General features: G+C 41.8%; 1 protein-coding gene across 2 annotated transcripts in view; it reads left to right on the top strand.

The window, feature by feature from the left end:
• Positions 1 to 17,212, top strand: part of ME3 (malic enzyme 3) — a 1,085,505-nt gene that overhangs the window by 944,688 nt on the left and 123,605 nt on the right. Inside the window, exon 1 of one of the 2 annotated variants that reach the window (XM_050755845.1) lies at positions 14,516 to 14,537. The exons of the other annotated variant lie outside the window; for it this stretch is intronic. The gene's annotated coding sequence lies outside the window, so the exon portion shown is untranslated. Of the gene's footprint in view, positions 1 to 14,515; positions 14,538 to 17,212 lie in introns of those variants that run through there. 2 annotated transcript variants of the gene reach the window in all.

The following is a 17,212-nucleotide window of genomic DNA, read 5'->3' as shown; positions in this document are numbered from 1 at the left end:
AAAGAGCTATGAAAATGCCTGCTTCTTCTGGGAACGGTATCGTTTGCTATATTAAAGGCCACCTGTGGAAGAGTGGCTGGTGGCAAAGCCAAAAATGATGCACAGCTTATGAAGAGCCTTGCAGGCTTTGCTAAAGATGTTTTGAGTTAGCAAGAAAATGATCAGATTTGGTTTTTGGAAAATGGCAGTCTGGCAGAAGTTCTAAAATGTGTATTCCAGGGGCAGAACAGTGGGAGTGAAGACTAGAATTCAGGAGTTGCAGGATTTTAGTTTAATAACAGACAAGGTGTGATTTCAATATTGGAAAGAACAGGGATTATGAGGAGGATGGATAACAGAGGAGGAAATTAGAACTATGCAGGAGAGAGAAAATCACTGAACTTATTAATGACTTGACTGCATATATAGGTTGAGTGGTGAGGAATCCAGGGTGACTCTCCAGTTTTCACTGGGTTACTGGGTAGCTGGTGGTACCATCGTTGAGTAGGGAATGCAGGAGTGCTTAAGATGAGTTTGTTTTGGGGCATGTGGTGTTTGACATGCCTCTGAGACATGTATGTGAGGATGGCCAGCAAGCAGATAAATGTATGCATCTGGAATTAAAATGATTCTGAGGCCATAATGCAAAGCATTGCTCTTGCTTGCCATCAACTTTTTGCCCAAACTGCTTCACTAAAACGCAATAGTTGACATTAATTTAGTGAGTCCTTTCTAAGCATCAGGTACTCTGTTGCACACTTTACACACATTATGAGTTATTTTTTTTTCCTAGGAGAGAAAACTGAAACTTGAAAAGTTAAAATATACCTACCTAGGCCATGCACCTAGTAAGGGTCAGAGTTGACATTCAAACGTTGGCAGTCTGATCCATCACTCATAATCATTATCCTATGCTACAGTATTCCTCAAAATGTTTAAATCACAACCCATCATTAAAAGTACACTTTATACCACAAGCTAGTACACACACATACATATTACACATGGATGCATGTGTATATACACACATACATATGCAATTAAGCCAAAGTTTAGCAAAACAGTACTTTTATTAAATGTGAGGCAACCTGATATTTTCTACTTAAGTCTATATTATTTTTTTAGATGTTGGTTTCTCCTTACTATTTCACAGCCAGAGTTGGATTGAGTTTGACAAACACTGCTGTATTTTATTCTCCTGGGGAGAATATTTCACTTCAACTCCCAGACTTTGTCATTCCCACCTTTTGGAAGAGAACATTTAAATGTTGTTGTGTGCTTCCCCCTTTTCCTCTAGAGAAGGTATCCAAGGTTAAAAGCTGGGATATTGTGGGATAAGGCTGACCAGGAAACACCTACTTTGGTAGACTGATCAAACCTTGTCTCTAGTGTGGCTGACAAAGGTGGCTGCAAAATGTCCAAAATCACAACAAAGAATGCAGTGCTTAAAATTTGTGCAAAATAATGATTATTTTACACAAATGGACTTCAGTGGCCAGTATGGATGGCAGTGGTCAGAGGCACACACACCTGGTTTACATTCCAGCTCTACTACTTATTAACTGTATAATCTTGGGTAGGTTTCCTATTTCGTAGGGATATGGCAGAAGAACAAAACTGAAATAGTGCCTTAGTTCATTCTATACCTACCACAAGAGTATTTGATAGTAAGGCTGAAGAATAGTGTTAATATCTTTATTAATTTAAGTTATAAAATACAGACCCACAAATTGAGCATTCATCTATAAAAACAAATTAAAATTTCCACACTATTCAATGATGACCCAACAATCATTCAGTCATGTATTTAGTCAATCAGCATTAATTTAGAATAAGCTATTAGTAGGTAATTAAAAAGAGACTTTAAATATTGACTTTACTTACCACAAGATATAGGTTTTAGAAGAACCTGGTAGCCAAATGGCACTAAATGTAGTCTCAGGCATGCCGTCATTTATTTTGAGGCATTTGGAGGAGAGGTCACTCTGCAGGTCTCTGTGAATGTCAACATCACTTCCTTCAGGGTCGACAATGTCAATCTAGAACAGCAGAGCCACACTTACAGGAATTCCAACGACCTTTCCAGAAACCGAGAATGGAAAAGAGCAATTTGACAAGGTGCATGTAGCCCCTAAACATATAGATTCTAGAGCTAATCATGTTCATGAAATGAGAAAAATATTTTTAAAGATTCTCAAATTCATAAGTGCAAGAATTAGATTCTATCTCAGAAAGGGACAAAGAAAACACCTCAATGTTGATTGTATCAGCTAAGCACTGGAAAGAAGGAAAACTCAAAAGTTTGAAGTTCCAAGGGTTCCATATTTTTGTTTCACTTTCTTTTAATATAAGTCTAATAAAAAATGGAAATGCCATTCAAAAAGCATTCCCAGTAGTTGAACTTCTAACTTGAAATCCAGTCACCTGTGAGTTTCTCTATTAATTTTAGATCTGCATTAAGTCACTATCACCAGCTAAAATTTATCAACCACCTATCCTTAAATTCCAAATAAGTGGTACCCAAACTGTGATTATTAAGGAAAATGAATAGAATGGATTGAGGATAGAGATTAAAGGAGGAGGAATAAACAGGGCAAGAAATTCTAAGGACATCCCTAGGCTGCTGTGCCTCTCAGAAACACCAGGTTCATGAATCGGTTGTTCTCCACAGTACTCAGCATCTAGTAATGACCTGGTCATAGCTGTGTTTAGTGAGTGCCTCAGATGTGCCAGCCAGTAGCCAGACACATGATACTCAGGGAGCTTGGCTATTACAATCTTCAGTCCCTCACTGAGGACACTGAGAACAGAGAGAGAACTTTAGAAAGTTCCTCGTGATCACATGGCCAGTTGGAGCAGAGACACTATTTGAAGCCAGGAACACCACCTTCAAGGCCTGATCTCCCTTCTCTGTGGCCCACTACAGTTTGGACCTGCACACCTGAACTCTAGTAAATGTACCACTTGTGCTATTCTGCTGAGCATTGAGCCTGCTGGGCACTAACCCAGCCTACATAATTTGAAATTAATTCTGAAATATGAAAGAGTATAAAGAATACTGGTTCAAATGGAAAGATCATTAGACCGAAACTCAGTGAAGTCAGGGGCTACATATATTTAGTCTCTTAATGTATATCTAATGCCTAGTACATACCTGCTACTCAAAACATACTTGTTAAATGAATATTTCATTTAATATGAATGAATTAATGAGCCAACAAGGTGAAATAGAACTCCAAATTCAAGTCTCATTTCTGGAACTTGCTAGGGCCATGATTTTAGGCAAATCATTGAATTCTCTTAGCCTCAACTTTCCTATCTGCAAAATGGGAATGATACTTTCACAGCTACCACATAGGGCAGTGGTTCTAATGAGTAGCAAAGTTTCAGAACTACTATCATAGCAAATAAAACTGCTTTGTAGACCCTAACAAAGCAGTGAAGTGTAAACAGTTGTTATAAACTCAGTCCAAAATGGCCTCTGGATTTTGGAACTCCTGCTTCTTGGTGTCAAGACAGAGAGGGTGACTGATCGCTGTGATCTCCTGTGCACCACAGTGGTCCACGTTCTTCAGGGAAAAATGACTTCCTTCCTGGTTCACCTGATTAGGTGGCAGAGTTGAGACTGAAGCCCAGGAGAATGAGGATTTGGGTCATATTAGGGCTGGAACAGGTTAACAGCCTTCTGCTAGACAATTGCCCTGTCAGATGAGCTTGTCCTTGGTTGTCTCGTGTCCAGTTCTGGCACCCCGCCCATTTATTCGCACGCATCAGAAGTGCATGTACAGTGCCTATTCTGAGACCCTCCCAAAGTGTGTCTGTTTGTTTTCTTCCTTCTGGTCATAGTTCATCTTTTGACCCAGTCTTCCCAAGCTGAGCCCATCAAAGTGCTGTTGTGTTGCTGCAGGAAAGAGGCTACTTCCCTTGTTCTCAGCTGCTTCCCTGCCTGTAACCTTCCTCTGCTATTACCCTGTTGAGGTCCAGCTGACTCAGAGGGCCATTAGGGTGCCAAGAACAATACTATTTAAATTTTAAATAATAGTCTCTTGGGAGGAGAGGGTCATGAAACATTCAGACTAACAGGGAATTTTGCCAAGAGAGTGATTCATAATCTTTCCAACTATCCACCTCTGTTCCCTTGTTCGGTCGGGATGGACAAAATCCTAAAGTCACCAAGTATTTCAGGAGTAGATACGGAATTTCTCTTGAAGAGAAATGGAATCCCTTCCATGCTGGTTCTTATCCAACAACTTTGCAAAAACTAGTCTTTCAATAGCAAAACAATTGAAATAGCCATTATTCTCACATGTATTTGTATGGCATTTACTAGCCACACACCCTTGACAAGTCATTGACCCATCTAAGCCTCAGTATATTCTCCTATAAATGGGGATAATAAAACCAGCCTGTCTAGGATCAAATGACGTAAGCCATATAAGAGCATTTTAGAAACAATGAAGCAGTAAAAATATGCAAGATATTATTTATCATTGGCAAAGATATTGGGCAAGGCATATAGACACTTGTGTAATGAATTTTATTTTTATAAAGCACTTAAGTAAATAACATAGAATATAAAAATGAGCTCTTTTTTTAAAAAAGTTATGATTCCTTTCACTTCCCCAGGAATGGGAAATTCTTCATTTTGGTTAATATGCTGCAGGAGGCACCAACTTAATACCAACACTGTGCCAAGTGAGGTTTTAGGAGCTGTGTGAGGAAAGTAGTGGTAAGGCACCCAGCACGAGGAGGCAACCGACATTTGTTGAACAAACAAGTGAATGAATAAACAGGCTACAGAACTTTCACTCTTCCATGGAGGAAGACAGTGTTTAGGAAAGCAGCCTGAACCTCCAGAAATCCAAGGTTGGGATTGGCAGTCTTCTCATTCTCATTCAGCAGGGTACTGTGAGGACCCTAGCAGGTATGTGCATGTGGCCCCAAGGCCCTCCTCAGCTTTGCTTTTCTTATCCCCTATCTGTGCAATCTCTTTGGCAATGACCTGGATCAAAATGGACTCAGTGCTGTCTGAGTAACCTTGTTTCTCTAAATGATATTGGGTAATTTGCTTGTGTCCTAAAGCACAGTTGTGTCCATTGAAGGTAAAAACAGGCTTTAGAATGGGAACAGGGGAGGGGGAAATCCTGCCCAAAGAGTGGTGGGATAAGAAGCTTTCCATCCTACTTCTTCCACAGCAGGAATCCAGGGGACTTGGCTGATTATTTGAAAGGAAAGATGGCAGAATTAGGTTTGGAGCCTAATGAGCTTAACATTCAGGTAAAGAAAAGATGCAGCCTAGCAGTTTCCAAATCTGAATAGAATCAGAGCCAACTAAGGGAATTTAAAAAGATATACGTTCTCTGATTCCCCAGCATAACTATCAGTTTCTGGGGATGCTTTCAAGTGCTTCTGATGGTTTATCTGCCAGGCTGGGGCCCTTAGTCTACCAGGCAGAACCAAATGTGAGCCCTGAATGAAGAAGCACACAGCAAGAAATGTAGCTGAGGGGGACTTCAGGCTGGGCCCACGCTGAGGGGCACGCAGCAGTGGTGCAGCAAACCAGAGAGGACAGAAAGGCTCTTACCAGTATCTCCAGGAAGGGCACATAAAGGAAGGAAATGGGACCAGCAAATAAGTCAGTACTGCAGGGGACAGTGCAAGAGCTGATCTGCCCTGAGCTTGCTCAGGCAGGCAGCACATGGAAGAAGTGGTTCTCCTGAGCCCCACTCTGAGATTTCAGCTGCAGAAGGCCCCAGGAGGGTAGGGCGAATGGAAGCAGAGTGGACAGGAGAGGCTGGGTGCTGGGGATGGACACTGTTCCTCTCTCTACCTTGGCCTCCCCTCACCTCCAAAGGTTTGAAGTGCACCGAGGCAGAGGGGAGGCGGCAGTGCATGTTACTATCATTAAGATGTGTGTGGCAGCTTCTCTTGGCCTCCTCTCTTTAGTTACCTCCTGTCACCTCCTCCAAAAAGCCTTGGTTACCCTCCTCCCCCATCCACTTTCCTCTAAGCTTCTCACAGAGGATTAATTATATCCTCTCCTTTATTTTTAAGGAACAAATAATGATATTAGCTACCTACCACTCACTGAGTACTTTGTGCTGGAGACTTCGCATATCTGATTACATATAATCATCATAAATTAGCATTTGAGGCAGGTATTATTATTCCAGCTTTGTCGATGAGCAAACTGCTGTTCAAGAGTTAAACGATATGCCCAATGTCACAAAGCTAGAAGTTGCAGACTTTCAGACCCAGAACTGCCTGATCCCAAAGCCCAGCTCTTACTCACAATTTCACACTCCACTTTATGAACCACTAAGGGCCCTCTACACCAACTTTCTTGATAAAGTGGAACTCACAGACTTTCATTCATTTGTTCATTTATTTAACACATGCTATAAAGTACCTATGTACTAGCATTTTGTTGGGGTTGCAAAAATGAATAAGACCAAGTCATGGCCCTGTCTTCACGGAGAACAGACTCATGAATAGACAGTTGCAAGGCAATATGTTGAAGCCTGGTAGAGGTGTGCATGAAGCTCTGAGGGAGCGTGAGTCACTGCATCCAACCTGGTGGGGAGCACATGATCCACTTCATCTCTGTCTCCTCTAAAAGGCAAACCAAGGCCTCTCAGAAATGATTGCCAACAGTCCCAAGTTTATTCTTACCTCAGAGAAAGGGGCAATGATGCTACATTAGTTATTACTATCACTGTTAATACCTTTAATATTTATATTCCAAATCACTTCCTTGCACATTATCCTTGCTGAATTATCTACATCTCTGTGAAGTAGATGAGGTACATATTATTCCCATTTCCCAAACAGGTAAAACCAAGGTCTATAGAAATAACTCCCTTTCGTAATGTGACAAAAGGGTAAGAACATTAGCTAATGTAGGACCCTCTACATCTTTGCCACATTTATCCTAGAAACTTGGAACCAGAAGCTTACCTGGGATGGAGGTGACAGCAAGCATGGGGAGTTGACCCCGGAGCACATTTTTCAAAGGGTTTTATCTCCAATGGCTGTTTAATGCATTGGCACAACAGTTATTAGAAGCATATTTTTAAAAATGTTAGAAGAAGCTGTATGAAGACCTTGAGATATGTTTCAAGGGCAGAGAGTGATGCCTTTTTACTATGACTGCTTCACACGCACTGAAAGCAGGCTGTGTCCATACCCACACCTTGCTGCATCTGAGAACAAGTTGGCCCCTGCCCAGGCTGGATACCCTGTCAGGGTTGCATGCTGCCAGTGCTCACAGAAAATGGAGTGAACAGCCTTGGAACTTTCAGATACCTTCACATGGAAGGCTTTTTAAAGTGGTACCTCCTTTGAAACTCAGAGGCTTATAAAGAAAACTTCGTCAGCAGCTGTTTTACAGAGTTTTATTGACTTTTAAAACTTTCCCACCCCTTCCTTTTAAGAGCGACTATGAGAAAGTTGACGTACTGAGTCTTGTCTCAGGTTACAGGAGCAAGCCTCCACATGGGAAGCCTTGCAGTTGTCTGAACTGCTGTGACTTATGACTATTCCGTAGTCATATGTCACATAGGAGCTCCACCAGAAAAAGAGCTCTGGCTGGCATCAGGCCAGTGCCCCTCTGGGACAAAGCTTCCAGAGGAAGGAGCAGGCAGCAATCTTTGCTGATCTGCAACCTCCACTGGTGATACCCAGGTGAACAGGGCTTGGAGAGGATCTCCAGCAAACTGCAGGAGACCTACAGAAGAGGAGCCTGAGTGTTAGAAGAAAAATAAACAAACAGAAAGCAAAGACAACAACAACATCAACAAAAAAGACCCCCACCAACAAATACCCCATCCAAAGGTCATCAGCCTCAAAGATCAAAGGTAGATAAATCCATGAAGATGAGGAAAAACCAGGGCAAAAAGCTGAAAATTCCAAATGCCAAAATGCCTCTTCTCCTCCAAATGATCTCAACACCTCTCCAGCTAGGGCACAAAACTGGATGAAGAAAGAGATTGACGAATTGACAGAAGTAGGCTTCAGAAGGTGGGTAATAACAAACACCTCTGAGCTAAAGGTGCATGTTCTAACCCAAAGGAAAGAAGCTAAGAACTTTGATAAAATGTTCCAGGACCTGCTAACTAGAATAACCGGTTTAGAGAGGAATATAAATAACCTGACAGAGCTGGAAAACACAGCATGAGAACTTCAAAAACCACATGATTATCTAATCGATGCAGAAAAGGCCTTCAATAAAATTCAACATCCTTTTATGTTAAAAATACTCAATAAACTAGGTATTGATGGAACATATCTCAAAATAAGAGCTATTTATGACAAACCCATAGCCAATATCATACCGAATGGGCAAAACCTGGAAGCATTCCCTTTGAAAACTGACACAAGACAAGGATGGTCTCTCTCACCACTCCTATTCAACGTAGTATTAGAAGTTCTGGCCAGGGAAATCAGACAAGAGAAAGAAATAAAGTATATTCAGATAAGAAGACAGGAAGTCAAATTGTCTCTGTTTGCAGATGACATGATTCTATATTTAGAACACTTCAGTGTGTCAGACCAAAAGCTCCTTAAGCTGATAAGCAACTTTAGCAAAGTCTCAGGATCCAAAATCAATGTGCAAAAATCACAAGCATTCATATACACCAAAAAAAATAAAGACTCAAAACTATAAAATATAAAAATGTAAAACCCAAAACTATAAAAACTCTAGAAGAAAACCTAGGCAATACCATTCAGGACATAGGCATGGGCAAAGACTTTATGACTAAAACACCAAAAGCAAATGCAACAAAAGTCAGAATTGACAAATGGGATCTAATTAAACTAAAGAGCTTCTGGACAGCAAAAGAAACTGGCATCAGAGTGAATAGGCAACCTACAGAATGGGAGGAAATTTTTGCAATTTATCCATCTGACCAAGGTTTAATATCCAGAATCTACAAGGAACTTAAACAAAATTACAAGAGAAAAACTACCAACCCCATTAAAAAGTGGGCAAAGGATATGAACAGACACTTCTCAAAAGAAGACATTTATGCGGCCAACAAACATATGAGAAAAAGCTAAACATCACTGATCATTAGAGAAATGCAAATCATCTCTATAAGATATCATCTCATGCCAGTCAGAATGGCAACTATTAAAATGTCAGGAAACAATAGATGATGGAGAGGCTGTGGAGAAACAGGAACACTTTTACACTGTTGGTGGGATTGTAAATTAGTTCAACCGTTGTGGAAGACAGTGTGGCAATTCCTCAAGGATCTAGAACCAGAAATATCATTTGACCCAGCAATCCCATTACTGGTATATACCCAAAGGAATGTAAATCATTCTACTATAAAGACACATGAACACATATGTTTATGGTAGCACCATTTACAATAGCAAAGGCATGGAGCCAACCCAAATGCTCATCAGTGATAGACTGGATAAAGAAAATGTGGTAGATATATATGATGGAATACTGTGCAGCCATAAAAAAATGAGATCACATCCTTTGCAGAGACATGGATGAAGCTGGAAGCCATCATCCTCAGCAAACTAACACAGGAACAGTAAACCAAACACCGCATGTTCTCCCTCATAAGTGGGAGTTGAACAATGAGAACACATGGACACAGGGAGGGGAACGACATACACCAAGGCCTGTTGGGTGGTGGGAGGCAAGGGGAGGGAGAGCATTAGGAGAAATACCTAATGCATCCGGGGCTTGAAGCCTAGATGATGGGTTGATAGGTGCAGCAAACAACCATGCACATGTATACCTATGTAACAAACCTGCACACTCTACACATGTATCCCAGAGGTTTAAAAAAAAAAATCCCTTTAGTTATTTTGTCCAGGGATGCCCACAAATAAGAGCCTTCATACACCAGGTTGTAGACTATTTCAGAGCTCTACTGGATGCAACAAAACCCATCTGTGACATGTACTAGTTGTTTCCAGTATATACCCACGAGGGCTTCTGGGAAGAAAGATTCATTCTTCATTTCCACCTGTTATAGGAATTCCTGTCCCTTGGATTTTATTTGATTCTATTTTACATTCAGTCATTTTGTGTTAAGTTGTTTCCTCATCCTTGACTTTTAAAATCACTCACTGTGAAAGTTGTGCTGCCTCTTCTGAAGTTTCCCCTTAGCCTCACATCATTAAACGTCCCTTCTCTGGAGGAGCTGGGCTGGCCAGAATGAGGATCCCAAGCTCCTCTGAAGGCCTCTCCTGCCTGCTGCCTCCTAAGTGTGGTCACAGGCCCTTAGGGCTCTTCCCTGCCAAGCTCCCGCCTTTCCCTTGCATGACATTCATCTCTAACTCCTATTCACCCTGCCCTCCCCAGCCTACTCCACACAACAAACCATCACTCTGCATCAAGGTAGATCAGGGTGTCTCCACCACATGGCCAGAGTCGGACCCAAAGGCAGGATTCTGAGTCCGTAGTTCCCATGCTTTCCATTAGGCCAGGCTGGGAGTGATCCCCAGTGTGGGAAAGATCCGCACTGTCCAATATAGTATGTGACTCTTTATATTTAAATTAATTAAAATTAAAGGAAATACAAAATTCAATTTCTCAGTTGTACTGGCCACATTTCAAGTGCTCAATAGCCACAGTGTGGTGTAGTGAGGGCAGGCTGCCATAAACTAGTTATAGGAATGGCTCACCTAGAGCCTACAGAGAACTGGAACTTTCTATATCTTTCCACTGCTGGTTCCACAGGATCTAAAATAGGACCAAGCACACAAAAGACACTTAATATTTTTTTATTGAAGAAATGAATGAATCCATCCATCCACTTATTTATTGAATACTTATCCTGTATCAGTTACTGTGTGAGGCAAAAGGAACATGCAGTTCATTGAGACAGAGTCCCTGACCTCAAAAAACTTACTGTCTTGCAGGGAAAAGAGTCAGGAAGGGACTCTGAAGTGCAACTGACAAATTGCTTATAACCCTTAACCTAAAAAGATTTAAAACTGCAATACGCACAGCCTTTTAAAAACTTTTTAAAACCTCATCTTTGAATTCACAGAATTTTAACATTTGCCTTTGACACAATGACCCAGTAAAGGCAGCAGAGTCAGAGAAGTCAAGTGATTTCTCTAGTATCACACAGCCAGGGGAGGAATTGAATGTAGAACCTTTGTCATCCAGTTCCCTTCCCACTCCCCCATGCTGGCTGTGTGAGTACAGCACCTCCATGTACTGGCTGAATCCCATGGAAGGAAAATTGAATCTTATCTCCCAACCAGAACAAGAACTTCTGTGTATGTCACACATGGAAGGTTGCAGGCAGTCCAGCCCATGGCACCAGAGCCCAATCTTTGAGATTTAGGCTGGTTTAGGGTTGGTTCTGGGCAGTAATGAGCAGCGTATCCTCCACTCCCCTCTTAGGAATTTATGATGTGTTTCTGGATCTGTAACATTGCACCTGATCACAGAAATATTTCTGGAAGGAAGGCCATTCTCAGGTCTGTGTCTGCGGAGACTTCCCAGTGCTGTGTTTCTGAGATCCCCATATATCCATCTTAGGATTGTGCTCAGGGGCCCTCATAAAGCTGGGGTTCAGTGCAGAGAACAGCAGCCTCAGTAATCCCACTTCCTGTCTCCAACCAGAATCCACATCACCCTAACTCATAAAAATCCCAAACAAATAAAGTCAAGAAGGAATATGCTCAAGGAGGAGGAAATGCCTTCTGGTCCCCTAATAGCTCATCAGCTTAAATTGTACAATCTCAGAGCTAATTGCCCACAGCTCTACCCTCTATGCTGCCATGGTTGATTGATGGAGGAAGCCAGTTATAGCATAAACAGTCAGCTCAGAGCATGACGTAATGATGTATGGAACAGAAAACCTTTACTGTTATACAGTGTCTGCTAATCCTTCCTTCCAGTAACGATGCTGGTAAAAGGAAACATGGCTGTGTGTGTGCCGTGGGCCAAGTGCATGAACTCAGAGGTGCAGGCATACCTGTCTGCAGATGGGCTGACTGATCTGAGGCAAATACAGAGGAATGCTCAACAGTAGCTGAAATCTAAGATACCTGACTCTGTAGGTAAAAAAGTCACATCCCTAATCAAAAAAAACCCAATTCAGTCAACAACTTTTACAATCTTTCAAGTCTTGAAGCTGTTGATTAGCTCAGAGGAAAGACTCAGAACTTTGGAAATATTTAGGCCTGGGTTTTACTCCTGGTTTTCCCACCAGCTTGCTGTGTGACCTTGGGCAAGTTACTTACCCCTCTAACCTCAGTTTCCTAGTCCACAAAGTGGGGATAATAATCATCATGCCTTCCTGCCAAAGTCAGAGGATGAGAGTATAAAGTATCTGTCTCAGTGCCTGACCCAACCTAGTGGGTGTCCAATAAAAGGTCATCATTGTTATTATGGATGATGATAATATTATTTGCAATAACCTTGCATTAGCTTCTTCAAAGCATCTGCCTCCCCACCACTCTGAGTTTATTATCTAGTGGTTACAACTCAAGAAATCAAATAGGAGACACATTACATGTGCTAAACTGTGTGACACTGACTCTGAGAGAAGGGGGAGAGCTGTGTGGAACGGTGGAGGCAGGGAGGCCTCCTGGAGGTTGCAGGTGGTTGACTGTGGATTGGAAGCAGGGGAGGAGGAAGCAGTCAGAGAATGGGGAACAGGGGTGCTGGTGTGAGTCAAAGCACAACAGCCAGAATGCGTGTGGGGAGAACACATAGGGCCGCAAAGGCCGGCATGGTGGCTGAGCCCATGGACAAGCAGTTACGTTGTGATGTGGTGATGTCACTTCAGCCCCTGGCTTGCAGCCCCTTCTGCCAGACTAGCTCTGGACCATCCTTCAAGGCTCCTCTCCAGCATCTGCTCATGAGTTCTGTTATGCCACCCTGTCCCGTGAACACAATACTAATAGTAATAAGGAGAACTGCTGGTGTTCACTGAGCACTTCCTATGTGCCAATATCTGTGCTAAGCATGTTACCTGCATTATTTCATTTAATCCCACAACACATGAAATGGGCAGCACTTCATTTAATAAGTGAGAGAAGCAGCTTGCCCAAGGCAGAGGCCCAGGATTGCTATTGTATGTTACCCCACATGTCTCCTCTAGTAGACGCTTGAGGGCAGTGACCAGGACCTGTTCTGTTCAACAATCCCCGGTGTCTAACATGGCAGACCTGGCCTAAAGTAGGAGCTCATGGATGTTTGTTGAATGAACGAGAAGAGATTGTCAGGTACACAGTAGGACTCTGGGTCTAGGGGCACTAGGCAGATCACAAAGCAGTACTGGGAGACTGAACCCTGGAGAAACTCAGACATAAGGAATGGGCACTGGGAAGCCTGGACATCTGAACAGCAGGAGGCTGGAACAGAAGCACCATCTAAGGGGCTTGCTGCCTTTGCGCCCTGCCATTTGATGGTGGGAGCTATTGAAATATCCTCTCTCTGATGCCAGTAAATTTCATCCTGGTAACTTGGGCAGGGCCAAGCCCATGGGTAGAGTTCAGTAGCTGAACCAGTAATGATCATTCTAAAAGCTGATGAAATAGGTAAAGTCAGGAGTGATAGTTAAAAGATTTAAAATGATTCAGCATAAGCACTAACCAGTCAAAATGGTCACAGGTCTTTAGTGCTAGGGAAGGGTCTCGAGGCCTCCTACTATTCCAGACATTAACCCATTGGTTGTTAGATCTTGAGGAGATCCAAAGTTTCCCTGGGAGAATCCAGAGCAGGTGGGGACTACACCTGACTTGGAGAGGTCAGAGCAGTGGCACTGTAACAGATGAGACATTTAAAACTAATAACAATAGGCAGGTCCCTACCAGCATGTCCTCGCTGAATTCCACAAGCGTATGAGGTTAAAATATCACTGTGAGAGTCAGCCATTTTTCAAAAGCCGCCTATCCTATATTGAGAGTTTTGTTAAAACTAGATAATATAATCTGTAACTCTATTTACTAGACACACAGAAACTGTAACTTCTCAACTCCTCTGACTTGTACATGTTGTATAGTCCCTACTCTTACCTTCGGACCCCTCATATACCCTATGACATTTTTACATACACAGAACAAGCACCTGAGTGCCGATTACCAAAGTTCATTTCTTTTGTAGAGAAATGTAAGTTCTCACACTTCCCCCTTAAGCTCTAGTGAACTGTCTTGTGCTTGTCCTATGTTGGAGGCCGTGGTGCAACTATAGTGCCTGCATTTCTGCTTTGCAGACTTGTAAATCTGAGGTTGCCTTATTATTAGCTTCAGGATGAAAAGTAGCTTCAAGAAGTATTATTTTGTAATCCCTGAAATTACCAGTTGCTAAACAGTCATCCCTTTTTCCTCAAATAAAAAAGAAGTTGGTGGCAGTCAGCCAAGAAAAACATTTCTCCTTGTAGAGAGAAGTGGACTGTTGTTAAAAGCCACGGTGATCATTAACAAAGATGATGTCATAATTAGATACCTAGGCCTCCCTAGGATGCTCTGGGCCAAGGAAAGGTGATCATAGTCTTTACCGAGGCAGTGAACAGTCACCTGCCTAAAGGCATTTGGTGAAAGTGCCCAGTCTCCGGCACTCTTCTATTGTAAGTTGTCCTTATTACTTTGTAAAAACACAAAAGAAGTCCAGTATTCAAAGTTTTAAAGATCCAAAATTACAAAACAAAGAGGAAATTGGGAGTAGCCAAGGAGTCTTTTATTCACTCTTTTTTTCTCTGTCTCTCTTTGTTTTTTTTTTTTGAGACAGAGTTTCACTCTTGTTGCCCAGGCTGGAGTGCAATGGTGTGATCTCAGCTCACTACAACTTCCGCCTCCCAGGTTCATGCAATTCTCCTGCCTCAGCCTTCTGAGTAGCTGGGATTACAGGCATGTACCATCATGCCTGACTAATTTTGTGTTTTTAGTACAGATGGGGTTTCTCCATGTTGGTCAGGCTGGTCTTGAACTCCCAACCTCAGGTGATCTACCTGCCTCAGCCTCTCAAAGTGCTGGGATTACAGGTGTGAGCCACTGCGCCCGGCCACTCTCTTTTTTTATCCATTCCTTTTGCACAACTCCCCTGACACCCCATCACATTTTCTGAGGTCCGTCTCACCAAAGTCCTGGGAGGATGTGCACTATAGTGGCAAGAATACAAATGGTTTTATCACATACCTCTAGTCAAAGAAAATCATCAGGAAAAAAATTATCACACCAAATATACTTATTGATTATAAAATGCCTCCTGGTTTAAGAAGCAATAGAGTATGAAGTAATAGCCATGGAACTTCAGGAACATTATGTAACCTCTCTTGTTTAGCCTTCTCAACTGTAAAGGGAAGGTTGTAAAATCTTCCTCACAATGTGGTTGTAAGGAAAGTTAGAATAAGATTAGATATTCATTAAAGTCTTCTTTAGAGCTGATGATAGCAACACCTCTAAGGTGAGAATAATCAATATATGGGTTTGAATCTCCCTATGGTTAGTAATTCCCTATCAAAGGGCTTGTAATAATTTTGGATGAAATCATTTTGAGGTGGTGGAGGAATGAAGGGAGCTCTGATGCTCCCTACCTTTGTGGGTTTCCTCTCCCCACCTTTGTGGGTTTCCTCTCCCCAAGGAAATCTGGGGGAAGCTGCCTGTCAACAGCATAATTGAGGTCTCATTTATCACCCGCACAGTTTTCTTCACTTTTAGGAGGAAACGTGCATTATTTGGGACTCAGTATAGATAAAAGACTTAACCAGAGTTGTCCCAGCTATGATCAGCCTTGAATTCAACAGGGGTCACATTAGCAGGCCTGCGCAATCCCCCCATGGGGATTCTGGCCCCTTCCTTCTTGATGTCTGCCGCCCATGGAGCCACTCAGGGGATCACTCTTGTCAGTGTTGCTAGCGCCTCCCATGAGAAAGCCGAGTGTGTCCAGGAGCTCCAGTGCCAGAGCAGCCCTCACTCCAGCAGGGCCACCCTGAGTTCTACACAGAAAAAGTATCTGTTTTTCACCATGTTTTGCACCTTCTCATCTTGGGATAAATGTGGGGCAGCTTATGTCCCTTTCTCACAGTGTCTTTTATGAGAACAGTTCCTGCAACTTCTTCCAGCAAACATTGTCTCTCCAGGGCTTGACTGTGACCAGGTCAGAGACTCCATGACATCTTATTCCCCATCTCTCTCCCCAGCATTCAAACTAGAAAATGCTGGTCTGTGAAAGACACTGCCAAGAGAATGAAAACACAAGTCACAGACTAGGAAAAATATTTACATAATACATGTCCAGTAAAAGGCTTATATTCAAAACATGCAAAGAACTATTAAAAAAAATTTTTTTTGAAATAAATTTATATACCATACAATTCACCCATTTAAGGTTGTATAATTCAACAGTTTGGGATATATTACCTTAGTAGTTTTGTAAGCTGTAGTAAAATATATGTAACATAAAATTAGCCATTTTGACAATTTGAATTGTACAATTAAGTGGCACTAAGTACTTTCACAATGTTGTAAAACCATCACCATTATCCATTTTTAAAACTTTTTCTCACTCCAAACAGAAACTCTGTAACCAATCATCAATAGCCATCACTTCCCTTACTTCAAGTCCATGGTAACTTCAAAGCTACTTTCTGTCTTTATGAATTTTCCTGTTCCAGACATTTCATATAAGTAGAATCACACAATATTTGCCCTTTTGTGTCTGGCTTATTTTACTTAGCATAGTGTTTTCAAGGTTTATCCATGAGGCAGCACAGAGCAGAACTTCATTCCTTTTTATAGCTGAATAAATTTTCGTTGCATGTATATATATTTTGTTCATCCATTCATATGTTGATGAACACCTGTTTCCACTTTTTGGCTATAGTAAATAATGCTGCAATGAACATTGACATATAATTATTTGTTCAAGTCCATGCTTTCAATTCCTTTGGGTATATGCCTAGGAGCAGAATTGCTGGGTCATATGGTAATTCTATGTTTAGCTTTTTGAGGACCACTACAATTTCCATACAGGCTGCAATATTTTACATTCTCACCAGCAATGTACCAGCCAGAGTTTTCATTTCTCCACATGTTCACCAACACTTGTTTCCTGGTGTGTGTGTGTGTATGTGTGTGTACGTGTGTATTTTAATTTCAGCCATTCTAGTGGGTGTAAAGTGGTACAGTGTATCATATTGTGGCTTTGATGTGCATTTCCCTACTGACTTTACCAAAGAAGATATACAGATAGAAAATAAATGTATGAAATACCTAGGAATACAGCTAACCAAGGAAAAGTAAG

This window comes from Macaca thibetana, chromosome 14 (genome assembly GCF_024542745.1).
Source record: "Macaca thibetana thibetana isolate TM-01 chromosome 14, ASM2454274v1, whole genome shotgun sequence".
In the NCBI taxonomy this organism is placed as follows: domain Eukaryota; kingdom Metazoa; phylum Chordata; class Mammalia; order Primates; family Cercopithecidae; genus Macaca; species Macaca thibetana.
The sequence above is the reverse complement of the archived record's forward strand: the minus strand, read 5'-3'. Positions and strand labels throughout refer to the sequence as shown.